This window comes from Zootoca vivipara, chromosome 5 (genome assembly GCF_963506605.1).
Source record: "Zootoca vivipara chromosome 5, rZooViv1.1, whole genome shotgun sequence".
Taxonomy (NCBI): domain Eukaryota; kingdom Metazoa; phylum Chordata; class Lepidosauria; order Squamata; family Lacertidae; genus Zootoca; species Zootoca vivipara.
Genome location: NC_083280.1, coordinates 3,083,788 through 3,110,686, shown reverse-complemented (window position 1 = coordinate 3,110,686; position 26,899 = coordinate 3,083,788). Strand labels below are relative to the sequence as shown.

Below are 26,899 nucleotides of genomic sequence, written 5' to 3'. Positions count from 1 at the left end.
GGTCGGGGGGGGGGGGACCCTGTCGCCAGCTCTGCGGTCTTGCCAGGTTTCTGCTGAGGTCTCCTGTCAGGTGCTTGCACCCGTGCGAGAGCACTCCATAAGACTTTTTAAAAACACAACTAACTTTAAAAAAATAGGATGCTTTTTGAACAATTAGTCTGCAGCTCCCCCCACCCCCCAAAAGAACCCCCAGACCAGATGACTCTGGCCTGCTTCCACAGTCCGAGGCAGCGATGCTTCTGAATCCCAGTGGCTGGGAGGGGAGAGGAATCTTGCGCTCAGATCCTGCTCGAGGTTTTCCTAATGTGAGAACAGGATGCAGGGCTAGATGGGCCCCTTTGGCCTCATCCAGCAGGTGCTTCTTATGTCCTCCAGTTAAGCACACCCCCTGCCGGTGACTCCCCCCCCCCCGGTGAAGAACATGGTGCTGAATGATGCCCCCCTCCTGCCTTCACACACCCCCACCCTTTGGAATTTGCACAGAACCCTTTCACCATTAAAAAAAGAGAAATGTTCCAATAGACATGGAGAAATGAGGAATTTGGCAGGCAGGCAGGAGACTTGGAGGGGTGGTAGTTTCCCCCTTTCCAAAGGAAATACATAGAGGCAGAGCCATCTTTCCCATAGGGCTTAGTGGTGCGTCACACCAGGGCGCACCAGGGGCACACTAGCAAGTGGGGGAGCTGCGCGGCTTTGCCGCTGGCCACCCCTTTCCCTACACGCCCACCAGCTGCGCCCTGCCAACCATAAGGGTGGCAGGCGCGCAGCTTCCCTCCCAAGCCTCCTCGGGAGGAGAGCGATCCCTGCAGAGGCTTAGGATTGAAGCTGCGTCCTGCCAACCATATGGCTGGCGGCCGCGCAGCTTCCCTCCCAAGCCTCTGCGGGGATCGCTCTCCCACAGCAGCATGGGGGAGAGTTGTGCCCCCCCGATGGCTGGCAGTGTGCAGCTACGGCCACCCCAACACTAGGTAAAGGTAAAGTGGCCCCTGACCATCAGGTCCAGTTGTGTCCGACTCTTGAGTTGTGGCGCTCATCTCGCTCTATAGGCCGAGGGAGCCGGCGTTTGTCTGCAGACAGCTTCCGGGTCATTTGGCCAGCATGACAAAGCTGCTTCTGGCGAACCAGAGCAGCGCACGAAAACGCCGTTTACCTTCCCACTTGGAGCGGTCCCTATTTATCTACTTGCACTTTTTGATGTGCTTTCGAACTGCTAGGTGGGCAGGAGCTGGGACCGAGCAACGGGAGCTCACCCCGTTGCAGGGATTCGAACCGCCGACCTTCTGATCAGCAAGCCCTAGACTCTGCGGTTTAACCCACAGCGCCACCTGGGTCCCAACACTATCCATGGTAATTTGGGGGCGCTGGGTGGATATTTGCATCCCAACACCGCATGTGCTAAAGACGGCCCTGCATAGAGGGAAATGAAAACAGAGTGAACAGGGTCTATGCTTGACAGGATCCCTCCTCTCTCCCTTCAGAGATCCAGAGAAGGAGAGGAAAACTCTGAGCATCCACTCAACCCTCTTCGCCCTCAGCTCAGCAGAGGAGATTCAGGTGATTCCTCGGTTGCCAGAAGAGGCGGCTGCGGAAGAGGCTGGAGAAGCCCAGTGGTTCTGGTGGGCTTTTGCCCTGGGCAGGTGGGTGACTCGGGCCATGGGCTTCCGTGGGCTCTGCTGCCCTCTAGTGGGTCTCCTTGCCCCTGCTGCCTGCCTGCCTGCCTGGGAAGGGTTGCAGAGAGAGGCAGACTGACCTTCCTGGAGAGCAGAGGGGAAGGAAGCAGCAGCGCACAGGGGGGCAAAGGAGAGCTCCTCAGGCCCTCCCTCCTGCAGCCAAACGGGAGCAGCTGACACTCGGCAGCTGAGTCAGAGGCAGGGGGCTGCCATCCCTCCTGCTCTGGGGACAGAAATGCTCTAAGAGTCATAGAACGGCAGGGTTGGAAGGAACACTGAGGGTCATCTAGTCCAACCCCATGCAATGCAGGAAGGAGGAGGAGGAGGAGGAGGAGGAGGAGGAGGAGGAGGAGGAGGAGGAGGAGGAGGAGGAGGAGGAGGAGGAGGAGAAAGCCATCATCATCCACACCCCCACACTATGGGAGACTTCCAAGGGCGCCCCTGGGAAAGCCCCCTTTGTGGTGGTGCAACTCCTCCAAGGCAGGAGCAGCAGCCCCCCCCCCCGCGTGTTTCCAGCCAGCCCCCAAGCTTCTGCCTTAGGTGTGTGTGTCCCACCCCCCATCCCCTGCAGCCAGCTGGGCTCAGCCCTGACCCAGCCACAGAATCCCCCCAGTCTGCATCCCATGGTTCAAGAGCACCCTCTGTAGGCCATAAGGAAAGCTGCATGAATAAGAGCCTACAAAGAGGCCGCTGGATCAAGCAAGCTGATGGTGGATGTGGTCTCATCGGGAACACGCAAGCAGGATTCCTACACAAGATGAACTCTCCCCTCCTGCGGTGTCCAGCTTCTGGGATTCAGAATCACCACTGCTTCTGGAAGCAGAGCAGAGCAGAGCCAACCTAGCTAGTTGGACCAGACTAGCCTTGGAGTCTCAAGACTACAATCATGGTATCATAGAGTTGTAGAGTTGGGAGGGTCCCAGGGGTCATCTAGTCCAACCCCCTACACTGCAGGAATCTCAGCTCAAGCATCCCTGACAGATGGCCACCCAACCTCTGCTTAGAAACCTCCAAGGAAGAAGAATCCACCACCTCTCATGGGAGACTGTTCCACTGCTGAATGGCTCTTACTATCAGAAGGTTTTTCTGAATGTTTAGTTAGAACCTCCTTTCTTGTAACTTCAAGTCCTACCCTCCAGAGGAGGAGAAAACAACCTTGCTCCCTTTCCCCTGTTAATATATTTGAAGGTGGCTCTCCTATCTCCTCTCAGTCTCCTCTTTTCCAGGCGAAACATCCCCAGCTCCTTCAACCGTTCCTCATAAGGCTTGACTTCCAGACCCTTGATCGTCTTGGTTGCCCTTCTATGCACACCTTCCAGCTTGTCAACATCCTTTCAAAACTGTGGTGCCCAGAATTGGACACAGTATTCCAGGTGTTTGTCTGACCAAGGCAAGTTACAGGTAGGTAGCCATGTTGGTCTGACGTAGTCAAAACAAAATTTAAAAAATTCTTCCAGCAGCACCTTAAAGACCAAGTAAGTTTTTTATTTTGTTATGAGCTTTCGTGTGCATGCACACTTCTTCAGATACACTATTCTATTCTATTTCAGTGTATCTGAAGAAGTGTGCATGCACACGAAAGCTCATACCAAAATAAAAAACTTAGTTGGTCTTTAAGGTGCTGCTGGAAGGAATTTTTTATTTTGTTTTGACCAAGGCAAAATAGAGTAGTACTATGACTTCCCTTGATCTGGACCCTAGATTTCTGTGGATGCAGCCTAGAATAACATCAAATTTTTTTTGCTGTTGCATCACACTGTTAACTCATGAAGAAGTGTGCATGCATACAAAAGCTCATACCAATGGCAAACTTAGTTGGTCTCTAAGGTGCTACTGGAAGGAATTTTTTTATTTTGTTTTGACTGTTAACTCATGTTAAGCTTGTGGTCCCCCAAGACCCCTAGGTCCTTTTCACATGTACTGCTAGTCAGCCAGGTGTCCCGCATCCTATATTTGTGCATCTGGTTCTTTCTGCGTAAGTACAGAACTGTATATTTGTCCCTTTTGAAATTCATTTATCAATCCTACAATTCTATTATCTTTTCATTGCATATGAATGCTCAAGGGGTCTAACATCACATGCAATTTATTGATTTTGTAAATCAAACCATGAAACAAATATTAAACACAAACAGAGAGTGAGAAAACAGCAAGAGAGTAGATCAGGGAGAATTTGCTGGTGGGAGGGTCTCCCTTGGGAGGTGGTGGGCCACAAAAATGCAGTTTCTTTTTAGAAGCAGTTTTGTTGCCCTTTCATCAGCTTTAATTGCACAAGCCAAAATGTCAGTCTGGAGGCCCCCAAATATGGCTCTTTCCCCCCACATTTCCTCTCCACAACAACCTTGCAGGTAGGTCAGGCTGAGAGGCAATGCCTGGCCCCCAAAGCCATGCCCAGTGCACTTCATATCTGAGCTGGATCAGGCCAGTGGCCCATTCACCCCAGGAATGTGTCCTCACAGTGGCCTCTTCCTGGAAATACAAAAGCAGGATCCATGCACAAGAGCAGCTGTCTCCCCTCCTGTGATGTCCAGCAACCGATATTCAGAAGCCGTGCTGGCCCTCATAGTGGAGAAGCAGTCTAGCCATCCTGGCTAGGAACCCTCAAAAGGCCTCTCCTCCTCCATGAATTTGTCTTCTTTTAAAGCCCTCTGAGTTGGTGTCCCAAATGCGGGATCAGCAGCGGTGCGGCACCGGAAGTCGCTACTACGCATGTCTGGACATGCGTAGACGAAACGTCCGGTGCCGCTCTGCCCGATTTCCGGTGCCCAAGCATGGGCAGAGCGACACCCGAAATGGAGCCTCGCTGGCAGGTAGGAAATCCGGGGAATTTGCGGGATTTTTTTCCATTCGGGATAACAGCGGGAAATGGATTAAAATCCGGGGGTTTCCTGTGAAAAACAGGAGACTTGGCAGCTATGCACTGCCTCCTGTGGGAGGGAGTCCCACAGTTTAAACATGCCCTGCATGAAGAAGGACTTCCTTTTCTCTGTCCTGAATCTTCCAACATCTGGCTGAAATAGGATGCTGGACTGTGACAACAGTGAGAACAGGATGCTCTCCTAGATAGCAGGTTCTTATGTTCTTTGTGCCCTCAAGAGGTTCTTGAATTAGTTTGGGACTATTTTAAAAGAAACCTTTTGGAATGGTCTTCTCCAACCAGGTCTATGGCGCCCGTCTTGTGGGGCTTCCTTGTGGAAACTAAGCAGGGTTTTCTCTTCCCTCCCTCTCACAAGTCCAAACTCAGTGTGGCTTTAATTTTTTTTAAAAGGAATCATGCCATTCAGAAATACAGTAAAGTGAGCTGCTTTGGAGGATCGTCTGCATTTTAATTCCCCTCATTAAGATCAATGGATGTTTTTATGCATTTCCACCGAGAGCGAGAGGCGGAAATATCCTGCCTATCGATTCCCAGCACTGGAGAGATGAATAACGGGGGAGATGGGCTACGCGAGTTCTTTGTGAGTCTTGTGAGAGCCGCCACCAAGGAAATGTAGATGCATACAGAGGTTGTGATTATGCTAACGAGGCACTAAATTAGTGCATTACATGCCCCATTAAGTCCGACTGTGCCAAACCTGAAAGTACTAATAAATTTTGTTTCTAGGGTCGGGAATAATTAAATGATGGATTCTCTGCCATTACTTAGCCTGGAAATTAAAGTTTGACAGCTGCTTGTCTGTTCCAATTTGCTTAAATGGCAGACTTCCATTGGGAGGGCCGGGTCGGGGCTGGGAGCTGGAGATGCTTCTCAAGGGGGGCATTTTCTCCAGCAGAAAGACAACCCCCCCAAGACTCAGGGCTCACCCACATTTCCTTTTGTGTCTCAGGTCCGGCCTTTCCAAATGCATGTCCCAGCAAGTTGCTTTCTTGTCCCGGTAATTCTGCAAATTGACTTTTCCTCCACCACTCCTAAGGAGCAGGTTTTTCTGGGGAAAGTGGCAGGACAAGTGCCACAGGGTTCTGTCTTGGGCCCAGTCTTATTCAACATCTTTATCAATGACTTGGATGATGGGCTTGAGGACATCCTGAGCAAGTTTGCAGATGACACCAAATTGGGAGGGGTGGCTAATACCCCAGAGGACAGGATCACACTTCAAAATGACCTTAACAGATTAGACAACTGGGCCAAAGCAAACAAGATGAATTTTAACAAGGAGAAATGTAAAGTACTACACTTGGGCAAAAAAAGAGGAAAGGCACAAATACAGGATGGGAGACACCTGGCTTGAGAGCAGTACATGTGAAAAGGATCTAGGAGTCTTGGTAGACCACAAACTTGACATGAGCCAACAGTGTGATGCAGCAGCTAAAAAAGCCAATGCAATTCTGGGCTGCATCAATAGGAGTATAGCATCTAGATCAAGGGAAGTAATAGTACCACTGTATTCTGCTCTGGTCAGACCTCACCTGGAGTACTGTGTCCAGTTCTGGGCACCACAGTTCAAGAAGGATACTGACAAGCTGAAACGTGTCCAGAAGAGGGCTACCAAAATGGTCAAAGGCCTGGAAACAATGCCTTATGAGGAACGGCTTAGGGAGCTGGGTATGTTTAGCCTGGAGAAGAGAAGGTTAAGGTGTGGTATGATAGCCATGTTCAAATATATAAAAGGATGTCATATGGAAGAGGGTGAAAGGTTGTTTTCTGCTGCTCCAGAGAAGTGGACACGGAGCAATGGATTCAAACTACAAGAAAGAAGATTCCACCTAAACATTAGGAAGAACTTCCTGACAGTAAGAGCTGTTTGGCAGTGGAATTTGCTGCCAAGGAGTATGGTGGAGTCTCCTTCTTTGGAGGTCTTCAAGCAGAGGCTTGACGGCCATATGTCAGGAATGCTTTGATGGTGTTTCCTGCTTGGCAGGGGGTTGGACTGGATGGCCCTGGTGGTCTCTTCCAACTCTATGATTCTATGATTCTGTGTGCATTGCTGCTAGGGAAGAACGGGGGAGTTTGTGGGAATGTTCAGGGAGGCAGGAGAGGATATATTGTTTATTAATATCCTTCCTAACTTGCGCTAGCAAGTTTTATAACTTAGCAGAGTTTTACATTCCCCCTTTAAACGCACAGCAGGCTTGTTTAAGCCTCTTACTATTAGCTTGCTGGTAAGTTCCCTTAAAGGTAAAGGGACCCTGACCATTAGGTCCAGTCGTGACCGACTCTGGGGTTGCGGTGCTCATCTCGTGTTATTGGCCGAGGGAGCCGTCGTATAGCTTCTGGGTCATGTGGCCAGCATGACTAAGCCGCTTCTGGCAAACCAGAGCAGCACATGGAAATGCCGTTTACCTTCCCGCCGGAGCGGTCCCTATTTATCTACTTGCACTTTGACGTGCTTTCGAACTGCTGGGTTGGCAGGAGCTGGGACCGAGCAACAGGAGCTCACCCCGTTGCAGGGATTCGAACCGCCGAACTTCTGATCGGCAAGCCCTAGGCTCTGTGGTTTAACCCACAGCGCCACCTGGGTCCCTGATATAAGTTCCCTTATATCCCTCTTAAGAGAATAAACACGCCACAATCTTGTTTAAAGCCTTTAAAAGACGTTTACTCACATCATCAGTTCACAGTGTGATCCCTGAAGGCAGACTTAGTTACAAAGTATATACATGTGGATCTATCCCGTATAGAGATAGTCCCAGTAGAGCATTTCTAGCTATGAGAAGCTGCTCCCAAGATAGAGGAAGTCAAAGAGAGAGTGTGTGCAGCATGCCTTGTCCCTTTTGTTACCTGGACAGGTAAGGTCACGCCCACCTCTGGTCACATGAAAAGGAAGTATGTCCCAGCCAGGAGGAAACAGGAAGTTTTTGATTGGCTGGACCAAACATTCCCCTGCATCTCCACTCTAGGAAAACAAGGAATGTTGTACTTGACTGCTACTTATGTATCACATCCCACAGAGTGAAGATCTTCCTTGGGACCAGGGGGGTGGGGATGGGGTGAAGCTCTGCATGCACCTTGTCAAAAGCTTTTCGGAAGTCCAAAGTTCATTTTGGAAGTGCACTAGGTCGCTGCCCTCTCAAAAATTTATGAGTGCCAAATGAATTGTAATCAACCGGCATAAAACTAACACAGATTAGACTATGCATGTAAATATAAGCATCTTAATCTGCAGAATGCTTATATGCATTTGCATGTATGTATATGAAGGATTTGTAAATGAAGCAGTACATCTAGAAGGAATTTCCCCAAGCCCTGACTGTGGTTGTTTCCTAAACATTTAAAAAGGATGAACTACCACACAATACATTTATGAACTGAATAAATGGGATGCAACCGCCAGAATCCCCAATGGATTATGCTTAAACCCACTGCTTTCTACGTTTATAATAGGCACAGGAAATAATGGTTGGTTTAAATGAAATAAAATGTTGTTGTCAAACCCATAGGTCAGGGCAAAACACAAGAGAGGAACAACAAATATGATCAATTCGGAAAAATTGCTGAACAGCACCAGCATCAATTAATAATGCAACCTGTCTCAGTTTTAGTCATGCAAAGAATCAATCACTTTGGCATCTAAAAATGTCTGGCAGAGTTACGCTGCCATGCTGCTACCATAGCAAAAGCAGGCGGCTGAAGACTTTCCCTTGCATTCAAGCCAGCAAACAAATTCCACTGCTGAGAACAGGAACAGACCGAACTCAAAATCTCAGCTCAGTATTTCATTTTGACATATTTCATTTGCCTGTGATTCTGCAATTCAGGGGGTTGGACGAGAGTACCCCTGGGGTCCCTTCCAACTTTACAGCCCTGTGATTCCAAGATTTACCTGCCCAGGACAACAGAGCCAATGGCTCAGGGTGGAGACACTCAAAAACTTTCACTCCGCATATAAATAACATAATAGCTAAACGGAAGAGAAAATATTTTCAAGCAAAATGCTGTAAAGGGAAGGAACATTGTGGCGACTTGTTCCACACACACCCTGGGCCAACACAGGCTCATTAGCATATTTGCTCATTATTTCTAAGAAACATAGAATTGTAGAGTTGGAGGGTAACCCAAGGGTCATCTAGTCCAACCCCCTGCAATGCAGGAATCTCAGCTGAAGCATCCAGGAGTGATGTTTCTTTACCAAAACAAGCTGACTGTCACAAGAGACAAGCCTTTAGCTGCCCCCACAAATATAATTTTATTAATTGATTTATTAAATGTATATGCCACCTTTCATCTGGGGATCATAGGGTAGTTTGTTGTTGTTGTTTAGTCGTTTAGTCGTGTCCGACTCTTCGTAGTTTAACAATATGAAAACACATTATTTTAATGTTTATTTAAAAAACGAGAAGCTTTTTTTAAAAGGCATTATAGGTACCAAGATTCCTAAAGACCAGGAAAAAACTTTTCATGTACGCGACAACAGCCACACAGATGTTATTAGCCCAGAGATGGAAATAAAAAACGATCTCGACCGGGGTAGAATGGAAAACCAAGTGGATGGACTATGCTGAAATGGCAAAATGAACTGGAAAGCTCAGGAACCAAGAAAACAAGAACTTTAAAAAAGAATGGGAAATTTTTTATAATTTATTTAGGAGACCATTGTAAGCAGAAGAAAACATTAGCAGGATTTTAATCTCACTTGTAAGGTAACAAAGACTATGGACAATTTAGATGGATAAAAAATGTGGATAACAGACGGATATGCAGATGTAAATATTGACATACATGGAGGGGATGGGAGGGACTAATGAGATTCAGAGTAATCTCGTTATATGGATTTTTAATTGAATTTGTTATAAGTTTATATTTTTTTAAAATCAAATAAATTTTTTTAAAAAAACAACACAAAAAATAACCATTAAAAACCATACCCTCCTCCTAGTTTATAAGGCCATAGATTGTTGAATCAGCCCAAGGCCTGGGAGAAGAGGAAAGTTTTCGCCTGGTGCCTAAAGATTTGTAAGGGAGGAGCCCAAGGGGAGAGCGTTCCACACATAGGGAGCCACCACAGAAAAGGCCCTTTCTCCTGTTGCCAACCTCCGGACCTTTCATGCACGTGGCTCACGACAAAGAGCATCAGATGACAAGCGCAGGGTCTGTCTGGGGAGCGACAGTCCTTGGAAAATAGGGACACTTGGAAGGTCTGTCCTTCAGAGGAGTATTGCAGGCCCCCTCCCCACCGCCTTTTCTGAACACCACCCATCTTGTTCTTCACCCCACCTGCCTCCAGGGGGAGCTGGTCTGGAGTCTGCTAGGACAGAAGAGCAAGAAGGGGGGGAGGCTCAAGATGTCCCAGGAGGTTTCACGTCCTCTGCCTTCCCCTGCAAGAGCCCACGAGGGCCACCAGCCTCCCCAACGTGGCCTCGGAGGTGGCCGCAACTGGCCTTTTGTCTCCCCAAACAAAGCCGCTTTCTGCTCCGGCAGCTCCAAACAAGGTCTCCATTAACTCTGGCCCTGGCTGCAGCCGCACGTGCAAGAGAGAGGCCTTGCGCGGCTCCTGGACCCTCCTGCAGGATGGAGACAAGCGGCCGAGGGGCGGGTCGCAGGCCAGACTCATCGGCTGCGTGTCACTGCTGTTGTAAGAATTAAAGCTCTCAAATCTAGAAATTACATGTTCATAAATTTACAATTTATAAATTTATAAATAATTTATAAATTTATAAATTTATGGTCTGAAGCTCAACATCAAAAAACCCAAGATCATGGCCACTGGTCCCATCACCTCCTGGCAAATGGAAGGGGAAGAAATGGAGGCAGTGAGAGATTTTACCTTCTTGGGCTCCTTGATCACTGCAGATGGTGACAGCAGTCACAAAATTAAAAGAGGCCTGCTTCTTGGGAGAAAAGCAATGACAAACCTAGACAGCATCTTAAAAAGCAGAGACATTACCTTGCCTACAAAGGTCCGTATAGTTAAAGCTATGGTTTTCCCAGTAGTGATGTATGGAAGTGAGAGCTGGACCATAAAGAAGGCTGATCGCCGAAGAATTGATGCTTTTGAATTATGGTGCTGGAGGAGACTCTTGAGAGTCCCATGGACTGCAAGAAGATCAAACCTCTCCATTCTTAAGGAAATCAGCCCTGAGTGCTCCCTGGAAGGACAGATCGTGAAGCTGAGGCTCCAATACTTTGGCCACCTCATGAGAAGAGAAGACTCCCTGGAAAAGACCCTGATGTTGGGAAAGATTGAGGGCACTAGGAGAAGGGGACGTCAGAGGACAAGATGGTTGGACAGTGTTCTCGAAGCTACGAACATGAGTTTGACCAAACTGTGGGAGGCAGTGCAAGACAGGAGTGCCTGGCGTGCTATGGTCCATGGGGTCACGAAGAGTCGGACACGACTAAACGACTAAACAACAACAAAATTTACAAGGCAAACACATACATCAATAGGGGTATAGCATCTAGATCAAGGGAAGTAATAGTACCACTGTATTCTGCTCTGGTTAGACCTCACCTGGAGTACTGTGTCCAGTTCTGGGCACCACAGTTCAAGAAGGATACTGACAAGCTGGAACGTGTCCAGAAGAGGGCAACCAAAATGGTCAAAGGCCTGGAAACGATGCCTTATGAGGAACGGCTTAGGGAGCTGGGTATGTTTAGCCTGGAGAAGAGAAGGTTAAGGGGTGATATGATAGCCATGTCCAAATATATAAAAGGATGTCATATAGAGGAGGGAGAAAGGTTGTTTTCTGCTGCTCCAGAGAAGCGGACATGGAGCAATGGATTCAAACTACAAGAAAGAAGATTCCACCTAAACATTAGGAAGAACTTCCTGACAGTAAGAGCTGTTCAACAGTGGAATTTGCTGCCAAGGAGTGTGGTGGAGTCTCCTTTTTTGGAGGTCTTTAAGCAGAGGCTTGACAGGCATATGTCAAGAATGCTTTGATGGTGTTTCCTGCTTGGCAGGGGGTTGGACTGGATGGCCCTTGTGGTCTCTTCCAACTCTATGATTCTATGATTCATACATAAGTATGTAAACCACGTGTCTGAAATAGTAAAGGAGAAAAATCCTGAAAGCATTTTGACTCTCCCAAATGGACCTCAAATGTTTCTCTGCAAGGAGGAAGGAAATGGGAAAGCCTCTCGCTTGTCTTCTGCTTACCTGTCTTAAGGGTGTGTTTGTGTATGAACAGGGTGAGCCGGTGACCTGGATTCAGGAATTAAAGTATTTACCATCACAAAAGAATGGCCAGGCTGCCCAGGTAATGCAGTCAGTGACCATTGTCAGGTATCCCGGCAGGCAGGATTTCTGTGGTAGACCGCTTCCTTCTGTGATATATGCGCAATGTTTTTTGGGGTGGCCTTGAGCTAGAGGGTGGGCAATTTCAAAAGTCTATGTAAGGGCTTGCACATCAATGTTCTGGGTTCCTCCTCCCTCCTGTGTGTGTGTGGGAGACCCTGTTGAAATAGTTTAATAAAGATCAGGCTAACTAGCCGCTTTGCTTCTCAATATTCTCTGGTTGGCCTCTGTTATTTTCTCCTACCGATAGAGAACCTGCAAAGGACTCTATATGGAATCTTGTGTACCCCATAAGGGGAAAGGAGCAGATTTTGTTTACATCACTGCCTACATTTACCTCCCCGGGAGCCTATTCAGGGCCCTTTGGGCAACGGGGTGTCAACATGGAGGGCAGAGCAGGCTGCCCACGTCGCCATGGCAGCAGCATAGGAGGGGGTGGCAGGAGGAGGAAGGGGGAGGAGGGGAGCACAGTGGGAGAATCCCCAGACAGCCCCCCACCCCACCTACGGGCCCACCAGAGATGGGTAGCAGAGGTCTCCTTTTGGGGCAGAGGTCTCCTTTCTGGATGCAATGCAAGTTGCTGGTTAGTTTTATTTGTTTATCTATTTCACAATATTCATACATGATTGTACAATAAAACATCCCTCTAATTAATATCATTTGCCCTGGCAGGGACTCAAGGCAGCTTACAAACAAAGCTAACAGGCAGTCAGGTTGTGCATCCACCGCAGGGACCGGAGGAAGAATGACGGCTGGGAGGAGGGCAGAGAGAAGCAGCGCCCTGGTGTATGATTTGCAGCAACACAACCAGGCATTTTCCTCTGCCCCAGCTGCAATAAAACATGTCTCTCCCATATCGGTCTCTGCAGCCACAGCAGGGGCTGCAAGTTCCAACAGTTTGACTTCACCCGCAAAGGCACACTCCTTCATTGCCTCCCGAGACAGACGGATACAAACAACAACAAACACACACACACACACACAATTGTTTAAAAAACAGTTACACATTTATAGAATTAAAACTATATAAAAATGCCCCCCTATAAAAAAAAACCGTTCCAAAACATGCAGATAACTGCAATCAAACACCACTGCACCAGCCCTTTCATTGAAAGCAGTCGGTTTCTCCAAGCCTGCTGGAAGGAGAACTCTCAGAGCAGGTTGCAAAAAGATAGAGAAATTCACAACCGTTTGTAAAAACATGCCAAAAAGTTAAAATGCTAAAACAGGCTGAAACTCACACCAACTTTCTTAGCATCTGAACAGGCTTGTCTAAATAAGAATGTTTTTTAGCAGGCGCTGAAAAATGTCCAGCAAAGGCCCTGCTGCCTGATGTCAAGAGGCAGGGAGTACCAGAGTTTAGCCTCTGCCCTGCTAAACATTTCTTACAAATGCAGTATTGATTGATTGATTGATTGGGTTAGAGGTTGCTGTCTTTTTAGGACTGACGCTCAGCCTGTGGGCCGCCTTCCAGCCCGCCGCTGCCCGCAAGCCTTGTCCCAAGATCCGCACGGCCTCTCCTGACTCAGATGCAGAGCCAGATTTATGTGGAAGCTAAATAAGCTATAGCTTAGGGCCCCACTCTCTTGGGGCCCCCCAAAAAAATTAAAGGAAAAAAATCCCTGGATGTACATTTCCAAAATACAAGATAGAAAACAAATAAAATAAAACTTACATCCAGCAACAGTGTTTTGTGTTGTGTAGGCTCCTCTGATGTAAGTCATGGGTCCCGCCTGCTAGCCTGCTCCCTCAAATATCCCTGGTTTGCGCCTTTCTATATATAGGTTGCCTACATTCTGCGTGTGCAAATGGCTTGCGATACCTATGAGGTCCATCAATGACCACCTAGCATATATACAAAACGAAAAACAGTGACTATTTGTTGTTGACAAAGGACAGCTGGACATATAAAGGTCCCCATTACCTTCAGGAGCATAGCTGCCAAGTATCCCATTTTTCGCAAGAAACCCTCGTATTTTGTTACCGTTTGCCGCTGTTATCCCAAATTGATTATATCCCGTAAAGCTCCTGCCGACGGTCATGTCAGAAGCGATTTCTGGTGCCCAGACATGCAGACACGGGCAGCCCGGCACTGGAAGTCACTTCTACGCATGTCTGGACACCAGAAAGCGACTTTCGGTGCCGCGCCGCCGCATAGAAGTGATTTCCAGTGCCGCACCGCCCCTGATCCCGGATTTTTCAATCCGGGAGTTGGAGGGTATGTTCAGGAGCTGAGGGCCTCATCAAACCTAAATCCGGCCCTGCTCAGATGCCGTGGAGAAACAGAGTCTGGAATCCTCTGACGTGGCGATGATGCACCACTCTGAAACTCTTCCCTCCCCAAAGCTTCCTAGAGATGCTGAATAGCACTGGGGACAAATCTTCTTCCAGGGGCTCCTCCATCGTTCCACTTCTGTGCTTTCTAGGCACGGATCAGGGAGGTTTCTCTTTCTTCCTGCCTTTTTTCTCCTGCTTCCGTTTACTGCTGAATCAGAGCACATATTCATCCGCAGAAACACCGAGTGGCGGCATTTGTTCTGATCCAGCCATAAACAGCGTGTTTTCTTAGGGAGAAATCCTTCACAGATTTATCCACCAGGTTGTGGGTGGTGGGGAGTAGTTCGACAAAGCTCCCCTTGGAGAGCCACGTGCCCTTTAGCTGAGAATCCTGCATTGCAAGGGGTTGGACTAGATGGCCCCTGGGGGTCGCCTCCGTCTCCACAATTCTATGAAAGTTGTGGATTTCTTAAGAACACCTGGTGAGTGTTTTCCTGGGCTTGGCTTTAGAAGCTGCAGTCATCATCTCTGAAAAATATAATTTGCTCTGAAAATATAATTTGAAGAATGTGGATTTGCAGTTGTGGATTTAATCTTGAACACTTTGCTCAGTGTTGAATTTGAGAGCGACTTGCCACCCGGGCCTGCAAGCACTTTTGCTGAAGAAAGGCTCTCACCCTGGCTGCATCTTTGCGCCTAGCAGTTGTTGTTGCCCGTGCCTCCTCCACCACCTGGGCATTCACAGCCACCCCCAGGGCCTACCTGAGAGCCCCGAGTGCGAATGTGAGCCAGGGAGAGTCTTACAACTTGCCATTAAAGCCGACATTGTTCTTGCAGAGAGAGGGGGGGAGGGAGGGGGAAGACACACCAACACTTTTCTCACATCCAGCAATTTAGGTCACGGAGTCCCCCTTGGGAGCAGGGAAGAGAGCCACTGGCTAGGAAGCTAATGAAGATCTATGTTCCTTGCAAGGCAGAGCTCAGGGCAGGGAGAGGCCTCATTGCAGCCACTCTCCTCAATTAGAACAAAATGCCAAAAGCCTCCCAGGGAAGGAGGCTGTTTGCAAAAGCTGGTCCCACAGCCCTGATAGACACCCCCAGAAGACCCCCTGGAGAAAGATGTCCAGTAGGGTCAGGGCCGGCTCTAGGTAGACCCCCGGTGGCGCAGTGCGCCAGGGCGGTAGGCCGGGTGCCGCGTGGAAACCATGCTACACCCTCCTTTGTTAGGCCCACTGTAGGCTCCCTGCCACACCCTGAAGGGCTTCTCTGAATTGCCCCGTGTCAGTTCTGTTCCAACAGGAGGAAAGGGGTGATGCTTTGGTTTCTAATTTCCTTGCATTTCCCCCCTCTTCCCCTTTTTCAGATAGCGCTATCTTGCTATGCAAAATGAACAGAAAGAAATTGGAGGAAATCAGACAGTCGTGCCACTCTCAAACCCTCTCCCCTCTCCCCAAAGGGCAGGAACAGAAACAGATTGGAGCAATTCACAGAGGCTGTTTAAGGACAATTGGTAAGCTATTGGTCATCCAGAAGTTTGAAAAATGGGCTGAACTCTACAGGGAGGAAACGTTGGATTAATTAGGAGCAGGGGTGCCACCTCGCCCTCGGGATTGTGGGTGCCCACCACCGCAACACGGATGTGTGACGTCACACGCACGCCTGCATCCAATCTCTGCTCAAAGACCTCCAAGGAAGGAGAATCCACCACCTCCTGAGGGAGACCGCTCCACTGTCAAACTGTCAGAAAGTTCTTCCTGATGTTTAGTCGGAATCTCCTTCCTTGCAACTTGAAGCCATGGGTTCGAGTCCTACACTCCAGAGCAGGAGAAAGGAAGCTTGCTCCATCTTCCATATGCAACCCTTAGGTTCCTAAGGGTCACTGTGGAGGAAGCCTGAACAAGAGGCGACAGCCAACCTGTGTCACATGGGGCGGTGGGCTAAAAAGGCAGCCTGCCACCGGTCTGCCCCCTCAGTGCCCCCCCCCATTCACAGCAGTAGTAGCAGGAGCAGCTCCTGGGACTCTGCACCTCGAAGAGAGCCCCCCCCTTGAGCTTAATATTAATTAGGCGCCCCACTTAAGGGTTTTATTCCAGCGACTTTCAAGAGAGAGCCATGAAAAGGCTTTTCATAAGTAATGGCAGCGGAGAATGGCAGCCGCTGTCACGCTGAGATTGCTGCAAATGGGCTATAATTAACACCTCCAGGAATGGGCGACTTGGCTTTCAGATATGTGCAGGCACCTTTCTCAAAAAACGTGATTAAAAGCTTGCAGGCAGTGGGTGGGTGCATGCATGGGGGGGGGGGAGAGGAAGAGGCCGAGGCCGGAAGGGACCCCAATGAAAGGCAGGCAGGTTGCGGCAACCTTTTGGGGCTGAGAAACAACCTGGGCCAGCGGTGCAAGGCAAGGGGGGAAAACTCTTGACCCCGATATATCTCGGTAATGAAGTCCACCGAGGCGGCTTCCCCAGGAGCCGGTGACAGGCGGTCCCACAGCGGCAAGCTGGCCAGCGCTAATGGGGGGCTGTCGCTCGGCTTTTCCAGGTCACGGACTCCGAAGGGGCGGGCAATTAAGTGCAATCGGAGGCCACGGACTGGGCTGGGCTGGGGGGCACCCTCGGTGGGCCCAGGTACCTGCATCATTAAAGGCCAGGCGCTTCAGCATGATAAATGGTTGCAGGCAGAGAAAGACCCAGCCGCCCATTAATCTGGCCTAATCAGCTTGAAAGCTGGCTTGGTTTATTTAGCAATTAACTGTTTGGGGTGGGGAGGGGGAGGGAGAAAATGATCCACGAGCCCTTGCAGTTGTGCGGGGCTGCCATTCCCCGCCCCCCCCCCGGATAATGACAGGCGGCTGCAGGGTCCCCCTTTTCCGCCGGGGAGAGTAAGCCGTGCCTTTTCAATTACCGTCACCGGCAAATGCTGAAAAATGGGCCCCCGGGGGTGTCGGGAGAGGCTCCCGGGGCCAGATCGACTCGTTGAAGGGTGGTAATTGCCTCAGGCAGGCTCCAGGAGGAGGCAGGATCAGACCCTCCAAAGAGCTCCTCCAAGCAGCCATGGAGATGCATGCTAGAAATCAGGGTTTGGAAGCCAAGCCTTCTAAGGAGAGCTGGGGATGTTTAGCCCGGAGAAGAAGAGACTGAGAGGAGATAGGACAGATAGGACATCGGCTGAACCTAGTCTGGGGCCTGATCCTGAAGAGCCCCAGTCTGCTCAGGTTGCCCTGCAACAAGCACCAGCTGGGCCGAGTCAGGGGCCTGAGCCTGTCCCGGCTCCAGGTGCTGAGAATACCTCATTGCCAACAGCTGCTCCACTCCTGGCTGGGTCAGGAGAGGCTGAGGCGGCTCCTGGGTCCAGTAACCCTCTGGCGTCTTCCGAGCTGCAGAGACTCAGGGCCGAGAGAAGAGACCTGAGTACTTGCAGGAGGAGTGCTCGCCTTCAGGTGAGGCAGGGTGGTGAGTTGCCGGGGGATCAAGACTGGCCATTACCTGGTCAGAGATAAAAGGCGGTCAGACCCCGCCCCGGGTTGCGGGAGCAACATTGCTGCTTTCCAGATCCTGCCTGTTCCTGCTCCTGACCTCGCCTAGTTTCCTACCCTGCCTCAGCTTCATCGGACCGACCCCTCATTGATTCCTTAGACTTTGGAAAGGCCCTGGACCTCATCTCTCGGATTACCCTTGGACCAGCACACAAGTTACAAGAGAGGAGATTCCAGCTAAACGGCAGGAAGAACTTTCTGGCCATGAGAGCTGTTTGAGGATGGAAGGGACTCCCTCGGAATGTGGTGGGCTCTCCTTCCTTGGAGATATTTAAGCAGAGGTTGAATGGCCATCTTATTAGATATTACCGCCCACACATATCCGCTGCGCTTTTCTGCTTGTGTGGTGGCACCTTGGTAAAACCACTTACTGTTTGTAGCAGAGTTTTCCCCAGGGGCAGAGGACAAGAACAGGAGTCATCATCAAATTCACAGTCAATAGCTTCTTCCTTGCTTGACTGCTTGCACAGCCATTTCTGGACAGTATAATCTCACTCCTGGCAAATAGAAGGGGAAGAAATGGAGGCAGTGAGAGATTTTACTTTCTTGGGCTCCTTGATCACTGCAGATGGTCTCTGCAGTCACGAAATTAAAAAACGCCTGCTTCTTGGGAGAAAAGCAATGACAAACCTAGACAGCATCTTAAAAAGCAGAGACATCACCTTGCCTACAAAGGTCCGTATAGTTCAAGCTATGGTTTTCCCAGTAGTGATGTATGGAAGTGAGAGCAGGACCATAAAGAAGGCTGATCGCCAAAGAATTGATGCTTTTGAATTATGGTGCTGGAGGAGACTCTTGAGAGTCCCATGGACTGCAAGAAGATCAAACCTATCCATTCTTAAGGAAATCAGCCCTGAGTGCTCACTGGAAGAACAGATCGTGAAGCTGAGGCTCCAATACTTTGGCCACCTCATGAGAAGAGAAGAATCCTTGGGAAAGACCCTGATGTTGGGAAAGATGGAGGGCACTAGGAGAAGGGGACGACAGAGGACGAGATGGTTGGACAGTGTTCTCGAAGCTACGAACCATGAGTTTGCCCAAACTGAGGGAGACAGTGCAAGACAGGAGTGCCTGGCGTGCTTTGGTCCATGGGGTCACGAAGAGTCGGACATGACTAAACGACTAAACAACAACAATAATAATCTCAGTCCAGTAATTAACAATCTTGACACAGCAAAACTCGCAGTATCAGCAGCGCACAGTCTTATTTTCAACCTTGTCATCAGCGTTTGTGTTGACAGCGTGCAGCCTGCAACTTCTTCCTTTTATTTTCACCTCCAGCTGACACCAATCAAGCCTAGAGTGCTACTCCTACGCACTAAAGAAAATTCTGGAACCCTCTTTAAAGCTCCAGGAACTTTTATCTGTTTCTTAAAGAATGTTTTCCTAACACATCTGTCTTATTGGATGCTTTAGCTGCGATTCCTGCATTGCAGGGGGTTGGACTAGATGACCCTCGGGGTCCCTTTCATCTCCGATGGTGTGATCCTGGAAAAGGGGAAACTGCTTCTGGTCCCTGGCCCTTTTGCTCTCCTTCCTGCTGTGCCAGCCTTCGGCTGTGGGCTACCTTGGACTGCTTAGGCAGGGATGGAGAACTGAATGCTGGAAGATTCAAAACAGAGAGCAGAGAGGGCGTCTTCATGCAGCGCAAAGTTAAAACTATGGACCACACCCTTACAGGAGGAAATAGTGGCCGCCAGCCTGGAGGGCTTTAAAAGAAGCTTAGACAAATTCATAGAAGAGGAGAAGACTATGGACAGCTGCTAGGCAGGATGACTCGGCTCTGCCTCCACAGCGGAGAGACAGCCATGCTTCTGAAGCCACAGGAGGGGAGGGTGTTCTTGTGATTAATTAATTAATTAATTATACCCCACCCATCTGGCTGGGTTTCCCCAGCCACTCTGGGAGGCTGCCAACAAAATATTAAAATATTAAAAAATTTTAAATATTAAAAACACACTTCTGTTTGTAAAATTAAAAATTTGACTTCTGTTTCAAGTGTATCTGAAGAAGTGTGCATGCACATGAAAGCTCATACCAAAATAAAAACTTAGTTGGTCTTTAAGGTGCTACTGAAGTAATTTTTTTATTTTGCTTCGACTCAGACCAACACAGCTACCTATCTGTAATTAAAAATACAGTAAAACAACAGACATTAAAAACTTCCCTAAACAGGGCTGCCTTCAGATGTCTTCTAAAAGTCAGATAGTTGCTTATCTCCTTGACACCTAGTGGGAGGGCGTTCCACAGGGCAGGTGTCACTGCCGAGAAGGCCCTCTGCCTGGTTCCTTGTAGCTTTGCTTCTCGCAGGGAGGGAACCGCCAGAAGGCACTCGGAGCTGGACCTCAGTGTTCGGACTGAACGATGGGGGTGGAGACGCTCCTTCAGGTCTACTGGACTGAGGCCGTTTAGGGCTTTAAAAGTCAGCAGCAACACTTTGAATTGTACTCGGAAACGTACTGGGAGCCAATGTAGGTCTTTCAGGACTGGTGTTATGTGGTCTCGGCGGCCGCTCCCAGTCACCAGTCTAGCTGCCGCATTCTAGGTTAGTTGTAGTTTCCAGGTCACTTTCAAAGGTAGCCCCATAGATCAAATCCTTCTTGTGTGTTTCCAAGAGACAGCTGCCGTGGTCCTTTGGATTTCCTTAGACCCATGGGCAAAGCCAGAGGGGGCAGGGGGGCTAATGCGGAACCTATTCTTTGAAAAGCTCCTCAAAGCAGGACCCTTTCTGTGTTGCTTTCCTGGCCTTGGGGACAGAAGCTCTGAGGATGCTGAGAGCCAGGGCAGGATTCTGGTGGGCCAGTGCTACCCCACAGGGCTGCTTCCCACAATGGGGTGCATAACAACAGGGCAGGGGGAGGAGGATTTTTTCTGCCAGGAGCCCCACCAGGCACAAGGCTGCTCTGCCATCGCTAGACTCTGGGGCTAGGATTGGCTGAGTGCTTGGCCAGAGAATAGGAGATTGACAGAAAGGCCTTAAGGATGCATAAAATGGGGGGGGGCAGGAAATTGTGTGTGTGTCTTTGAGATGTTGAGGAGGAAATTGTTTTTAAAACTGCATTTTCCGTGGCAGGAGCTGCAGCGGAGCAGCCTCCACAGCCATCCTCCACGGTGGCACTGCTTGTTTCTCTCTGGGTAGCCCAGTCCTGGTGCCCAAAAACTTTCCCACCTGCCCATTCTGTGCCCCTCAGGACAACGCCCTGCTGGTCTTGCAGGGCCCTCTTCCCCTCCACCCTCCCAGCCATCTCCTTTGGCTTTCTCTGGGGCATCATCCTGAACCCCAAAGGCAGGATGACAGCATCCGCATGGTGCTTTGGGGCAGAGAAAGGCTCTTCTGTGCCTGCCTCGAGCGCCCACTCATCCCCTCCTCATGCCCCCAAATGCCCCCCCTTTTCATATAAAAAGAGGGTGGCTTTGTTGTGGGGAGAAGAGGACCCTTCTCCTCCCCTGGCGGTGCCCTCCTCACAGGCACACAGCCGGCCTTGTTCTCCCCTGAAAGCCCGAGACGCGCTTTGTCCTGGGGGTGCCCCAAAGGCTCCACAGCTGCTTTGGTGGTCGGAGGAAACTGGGAGACAATGGAGGCAACTCATTGGAAATGTGGTTGCTTGTCACTAGCTGCAAAAAGGGGGTGCCCACATGATCCATGAGGGCTGGGGGAGAGCAGTCAGGCCGGAAGAGTGACGGTGGGGGTGGCCAGGGCAGGAAGATGGTGGGTGCCTCCACCTCACCCCAGCTCCCGTTTCCCAAGGCCTCCTTGCCACAAGGCAGAGAAGGTTTGTTGCCCAGCAGGGAGAAGATGGAGACGGGCCATGGAAGAGGATTGGAGACCAAAGAGAAAGGGGTGGGCCAGGGAAGCAGATGCCCCAGGAGGTGCAGGGGTGGGGCAGAGGCCACAGAATGGCCCCAGCCATTTCCCCATGCTTTCCCATGCAAAAAACCCCCAAAGAGGGCTGCCTCCCTGCCTGATACCTTTTCAGCAACGCAGACAGGGTCCCTTGACCAAGGGAGCAGTCAAAGTCCCTTGACCAAGGGAGCAGGCAGAGAGGCGCCCAGCTCAAGCCACACACTCCAGGAGGGACATTGCTCTGCTTACAAGGAACCCCCCCCCCATTGCTAAAGCACAGAGAACTTCTATCGACAGTCCTATGATCATTGCACCATCAGCAACTGGGCCTGGCTGCTCAATTGCACCTCTGAAAATGCTACATACTGCTGTTTCTACTAAGAAAGATTTCTCCTCCTCTTTTTGTTGGTTCTCAAATGCACAAAAAGGCAGACTGCGGGACTTCGCCTCCTCCCCGTAAAGTGAATCTTCTTCCCGCCCATTTGCTGCCAGGAGCGGTTTGTTTCAGGGTTGCTTGGACGTAACCATGGCAGGGCGCAGGACTGGCGTTTGGCTTCGCAGAGGAGGCGGAAACGTTCTAGTGGGAGAGCAAACAGCAGGGACTCTGCCTGGCCCTCGTGGGGTGTTGACACAGAGAGCATTATTCCAGGATCCATCGCCAAGTTGCACTTAAGGGGGACAAAAGGAGACAACCCTGTAAGCTGGCTTGGGGGGGGGGGGGACGGACAGGACGGGGTTATCAAGCTCAAGATGTTAGTTCAATATTTGCCGCTGGATGGAAGGCGTTTGGGGCTTCCAGGAGTGTTGACATCATGCTTGGCTAGCTCAAGATGAACATATTCAGGAGAGCAGAAGAGGGATGCCTGAGCGACACACGTCGGCCACTCTGTGGGCAAAGAAAAAAATGCATGGGTTAATAAAAGCTGTTGCTAATGCTTGAGGCTGTGTCTGTCTTCCTCCCCTCCCACTTTTATTTTTGCAACAGCCCTGTGAGGTAGGATAGGCTAAGTTAATATGTGCTCATAAGCAGTGATTATTGTCAATAGATGCAGAAGGAGGGGACCCAATCGACACCCAGGACCCCAGTCCCAGGAACCCCTGTTGGCATCTCTTCTCAGAGGGATGGAGCGAAAGGTGGCAGCGTTTCAGACTTTTTAGTTTAGAGACAAGGTGAATAAGAGGAGACATGAGAGGTGTTTATAAAATTAGGCATGGCAGGGAGAAAGTGGGCAGAGGAAAGTTTTCCTCCCTCTCTCATAGCACCAAAAAACTTGTGAAAGTTGGAAGATTCAGGACAGATGATGAAAGTCCTTCTATGCGCAGCACAGAGTTGAACTATGGAACTCCTTCCCACCTGAGGCAGTGATGGCCACCAACTTGGATCTCAGTAAAAGAGGATTGGGCAAATTCATGGAGGAGGAGGGGGCAATCGAGGGCTTCTAGCCACCACAGCTATGTTCTGCTGCAGCGGCCAGAGGGGTAATGCTTCTGAACCCCCGTTTCTGGAAAACACAAGAGGGGATGACATTGCTCCTGCGTTCGACTCCTCCTTGCTGGTTTCCCCCAGGCATCTCTGGCTGGCCACTGTGAGAAGAGGATGCTGGACTTGATGGGTCCCTGGGCTGATCCTGCAGGCCCCTCTGACTGCACAGATGTGCTCAGAGCCTCTTCGCACCCCAGCTGACACCAGCCGAAAGCAGAGCTCTCCTCCAGGCACACAAAAGGCCTCGTCCGGCTGCTAAGCCCCCACTTGAGAAAGCCAAGTCAGATCACCAGACCCCCAGTTGGCGCAGGCAAAGCTCTTTGGGGATGAAGAGACACAGGGAGAGTCCATGAAGCTAGCTGGGATTGGGGGGGGGTAGCGGCTTCCCGCATTTCTGGGCTGTTTGTCCAAAGGATGAGGACCCCCCCCCCTTCTCTGTGTGTGACCCTACTGATCCTTTAGAGCCATGAATATTCCTGTAATCTCTTCCAGAGGCTCAACGGCCTCAGGACCTTTTCATGGACCAAAAAAGCCTCTCGGGGCACGAGCAGCATCCCCCGTCCCCACAAGTGTGGGGAGGAGGAGAGAGCCATCAATGGCTACAGGGGCAAAAGAAGACTTTTCTTCACCCTGGTCAAAGACCCAGTTTGGCACATTTGCATACACACACACACACACACACACACACACACACACACACACACACAGGCTGGGAGCCTCAATGGTGCCCTTCTGGAGGCTTCAGCCGGGGCAAAAAAACCTGGCTGGCCCCTGCCCCCCATAGCTATGGCACTGTTCTGCTCTGTCTCCACAGTTGGGGGTCACCAAGGCTTCCGAATACCAGTTGCACAGGAGGGGGGAGCTGTTGCTCTGGTGCTCGGATTCTGTTGGCAGGTTTCCCCCTGGGGCATCTGGCCGGCCGCTGTGAGACCAGGCTGCTGGCTGAGATGGGCTCCTTTGGGCCGGATCCAGATGGGCTCTTCATGCATTCTTAAGTGGGCTCTGCCCCCCAGCCAGGGACAGGCCAGCCCCTGTTGCTCACTCCCATAGCTCCTGCTCCCTGGCAGAAGGCAGGCAACCTCCAAGAGCCACAAGGGTAAACAAGGGAATCTCTCCTGTCTTCCCTCGGAGGAAAAGCTTGCAGGAGATAAGCTCAACTCGCAGGGTGCATCTCACTTGTCCACTAGAGGTTCCTAAGCAGAGGCTGGGTGGCCATCTGCCAGGGATGGTTTTGCTGAGATTCCTGCATGACAAACCACGGCAACTGGGACTCTGCCGGCGGCAGCGTGGGAGGGAAGTTGCAGAGGGCCCACCCAGTAGAATTCAAGAGGAGGGGGAGGGGATGCCTACTGACATGGGTGGGGCCTCAACTTCCCTGGAATGCAACGGGGATGAGGATTGGGACCACCTGCCAAGGGAGGGTAGAAGAACAGAAGTCCAGCCCCCCAGATGCAGAAGTGGGGGGGGGCACTTGGCTGAACAATATAAGCCAAGCACTCAGAAAGTAGTTGCCCCCACTCACCTAAACTGCCATTACTGCAGCTGCTAAGAAGCGGTGTGGACAGCAGAATGAGGGCAGACTGGATTTCTGCACTGGGTTATGATCTGGCGGTTGAATCAACCATGATCAACTCTGCCATTTCCCCCAACCTCAACCGATGCGTGTGGGGGGGCCCTGTACCTTGTTATGTGCAGAGAACAGCGGCTGTGATCTGGAAATCAAGCCTTACGAAGAAGGGTTGAGGGAGTTGGGTATGTTTAGCCTGGAGAGGAGAAGACCGAGGGGTGACAAGAGAGCCACCTTCAGATGTCTGAAGAGCTGTGTCCCATGGACGATGGAGCAGGCTGGATTCAAAGGACCATAAATGAGATTCCAACTCAGCATTTGGAAGAACAGTTCAATAGTTGAATGAACTCCCTCAGAGGGTAGTGGACTCTCCTTCCTTGGGAGGTTTCATAGAATTATAGGGTTGGGAGGAACCCCAAGGGTCATCCAGTCCAGCCCCCTGCAATGCAGGAATCTCAGCTAAAGAATCCCTCACAGGAGGCCGTTCAACCTCTGCTTAACCATCTCCAAGGAAGGAGAGTACCAATTTTGAACAGCTCTCACCATCAGAAAGTTCTTCCTGATGTTTAGTTGGAATATCCCCCTCCCCCCATGGTTGAGGTCCTCCCCTCCAGAGCGGCAGAAAGCAAGCTTGCTCCACCTTCAGCCGGGCAGCCATTTATATATTTGAGTTCTGTTTTTAAGCAGGGTGTGTGTGGCCGTTTTGAAGAGATTCCCACATTGCACTGCGTTGGACCAGACAACCCTTGGACCTCCCTTCGAACTCTAGGCTTCTTTTCCGCCTTCTCCCAAATCCATCTTGTGCTCGCTTCTCACACACATCATTCCAAAGGATCTACTGCAATGGGAGCAGGTTGTTCCGCCCTTTGCTCTTATCCTCACGGTGCCCTCCCTCCCTGCCTGCCTGCCAGCCCCCCAATGTGTGTCTCCTTCCAGAGGGCTGGAGTTCAGTGGGGGGAGCAGAAGACGCCTGCAGCCCCGGCCTGTAAACAGGCCATCATTCATCGCAGAGGGAGAATCGCAGGCAGCTGCAGAACAGGTGTGCAAGCCCTTGTGCTTTGCCGAAACCTGAGCAGGGCGCTCTGGGGGCTCCTGCCTGTCCCCCCACCCCTTTAACCTGACACTTCCATGGAGCCACTCTCCCCACCAGCGCCAAGTGCGCCCGCCTTCTACCCGGGCTTCTTTCTGCTTGGCTGCGTGCAGACATGGCTTGCATTAACTCCCCAACCTGCCAGGAAATTATTGGAAACAAAAGGGCCCGGGATGTCCCTCACCCTCCGACAAGCTCCAAAACAAATGGTACAGGAGCAGGGTCACAAAGGAATCCGACGCCCACCGCCCGCCCTGGAATTAATTTACCTACCTCAGAGCCCATTCAGGGGAGGGGGGCGGCGGCTGCGACATGACAAGATGGGACAGGCCTCTGCCCGCCTCTGGGCTCCTTTGTGTCTCCCACATAATAGACAAGGCGAGTGCATTGCAGGAGGGGTGGGTGGGCACCATGTCCCGTCCCCCCCCCCCCAGCGATGGAGCAGGGCCTTTGCAAATGCTAATGGGATTGGAGCAGGACGGAGGATGTTGGTTTTCACACCAAAACAGAAAAGAGGCATTGTGGGGAGAGGCCGGCAATAAAAGTGTCATATCTGCGTATCAAAGGATCTTCCCGGACTCTCATTCTCCGTGCACATGATGCTTCTCTCCTAACGCTGTGCCAAAAATGTCTCCCTTGGTGTGCGCTTTCGTCTTCTTTTACCATTCCCCATTGGTTTATGAGAAATGATGTTGCATCCGAGAAATCAGGAAGGAGGTGTGAACATTTTGGGGGCATTTTTATGGGTGGAGGGGCTGCAGGCAAGGAGGCGGAAGAAAGTTGGTTCCCTTTGGACCTACGGTGATTTGCCCTTTCCAAAGTGGTAACAAGGCCATCCTTTGGAAGCCGCCCTTCTCCGAGTTTTGCAAGCAACGTATAGAAAAATAGATGTGCTGGGATAAACTTTGCACTAAAATGCTGGCCAGTTGTCATGAGGACCTATTTGAAAAATAAGACATGGTAAAGTGGATTGAGTTTCTCTTAAACAGAAATGGATGAATTTGCCCAGAAGAAGAGCCTGCCGGATCAGGCCTGCGCCCTGCCTAGTTCAGGATCCTGTTCTCAAAGTGGCCAAGCAGCAAGCAGGATTTGAGCACAGGAGCAACTGGGATTCAGATCCACCCGGAATGAACAAGCCCCACCCCACACCCCACTCTTCCGTTAAAAGTGCCCATCAAACTGGTTTTGCAAGTTCATGGGATGGATTGATGGACAAACTCCCGAGTAATGTGCTATAATTTCTGTGTTCAAGCAAATC

General features: G+C 50.5%; 1 protein-coding gene across 1 annotated transcript in view; it reads right to left on the bottom strand.

The window, feature by feature from the left end:
- Positions 1 to 19,687: 19,687 nt before the first annotated feature.
- OPA1 (OPA1 mitochondrial dynamin like GTPase) overlaps positions 19,688 to 26,899 on the bottom strand; it is a 58,980-nt gene continuing 51,768 nt past the window's right edge. Inside the window, exon 31 of the mRNA XM_035132928.2 lies at positions 19,688 to 22,387. The gene's annotated coding sequence lies outside the window, so the exon portion shown is untranslated. The remainder of the gene's footprint in view (positions 22,388 to 26,899) is intronic.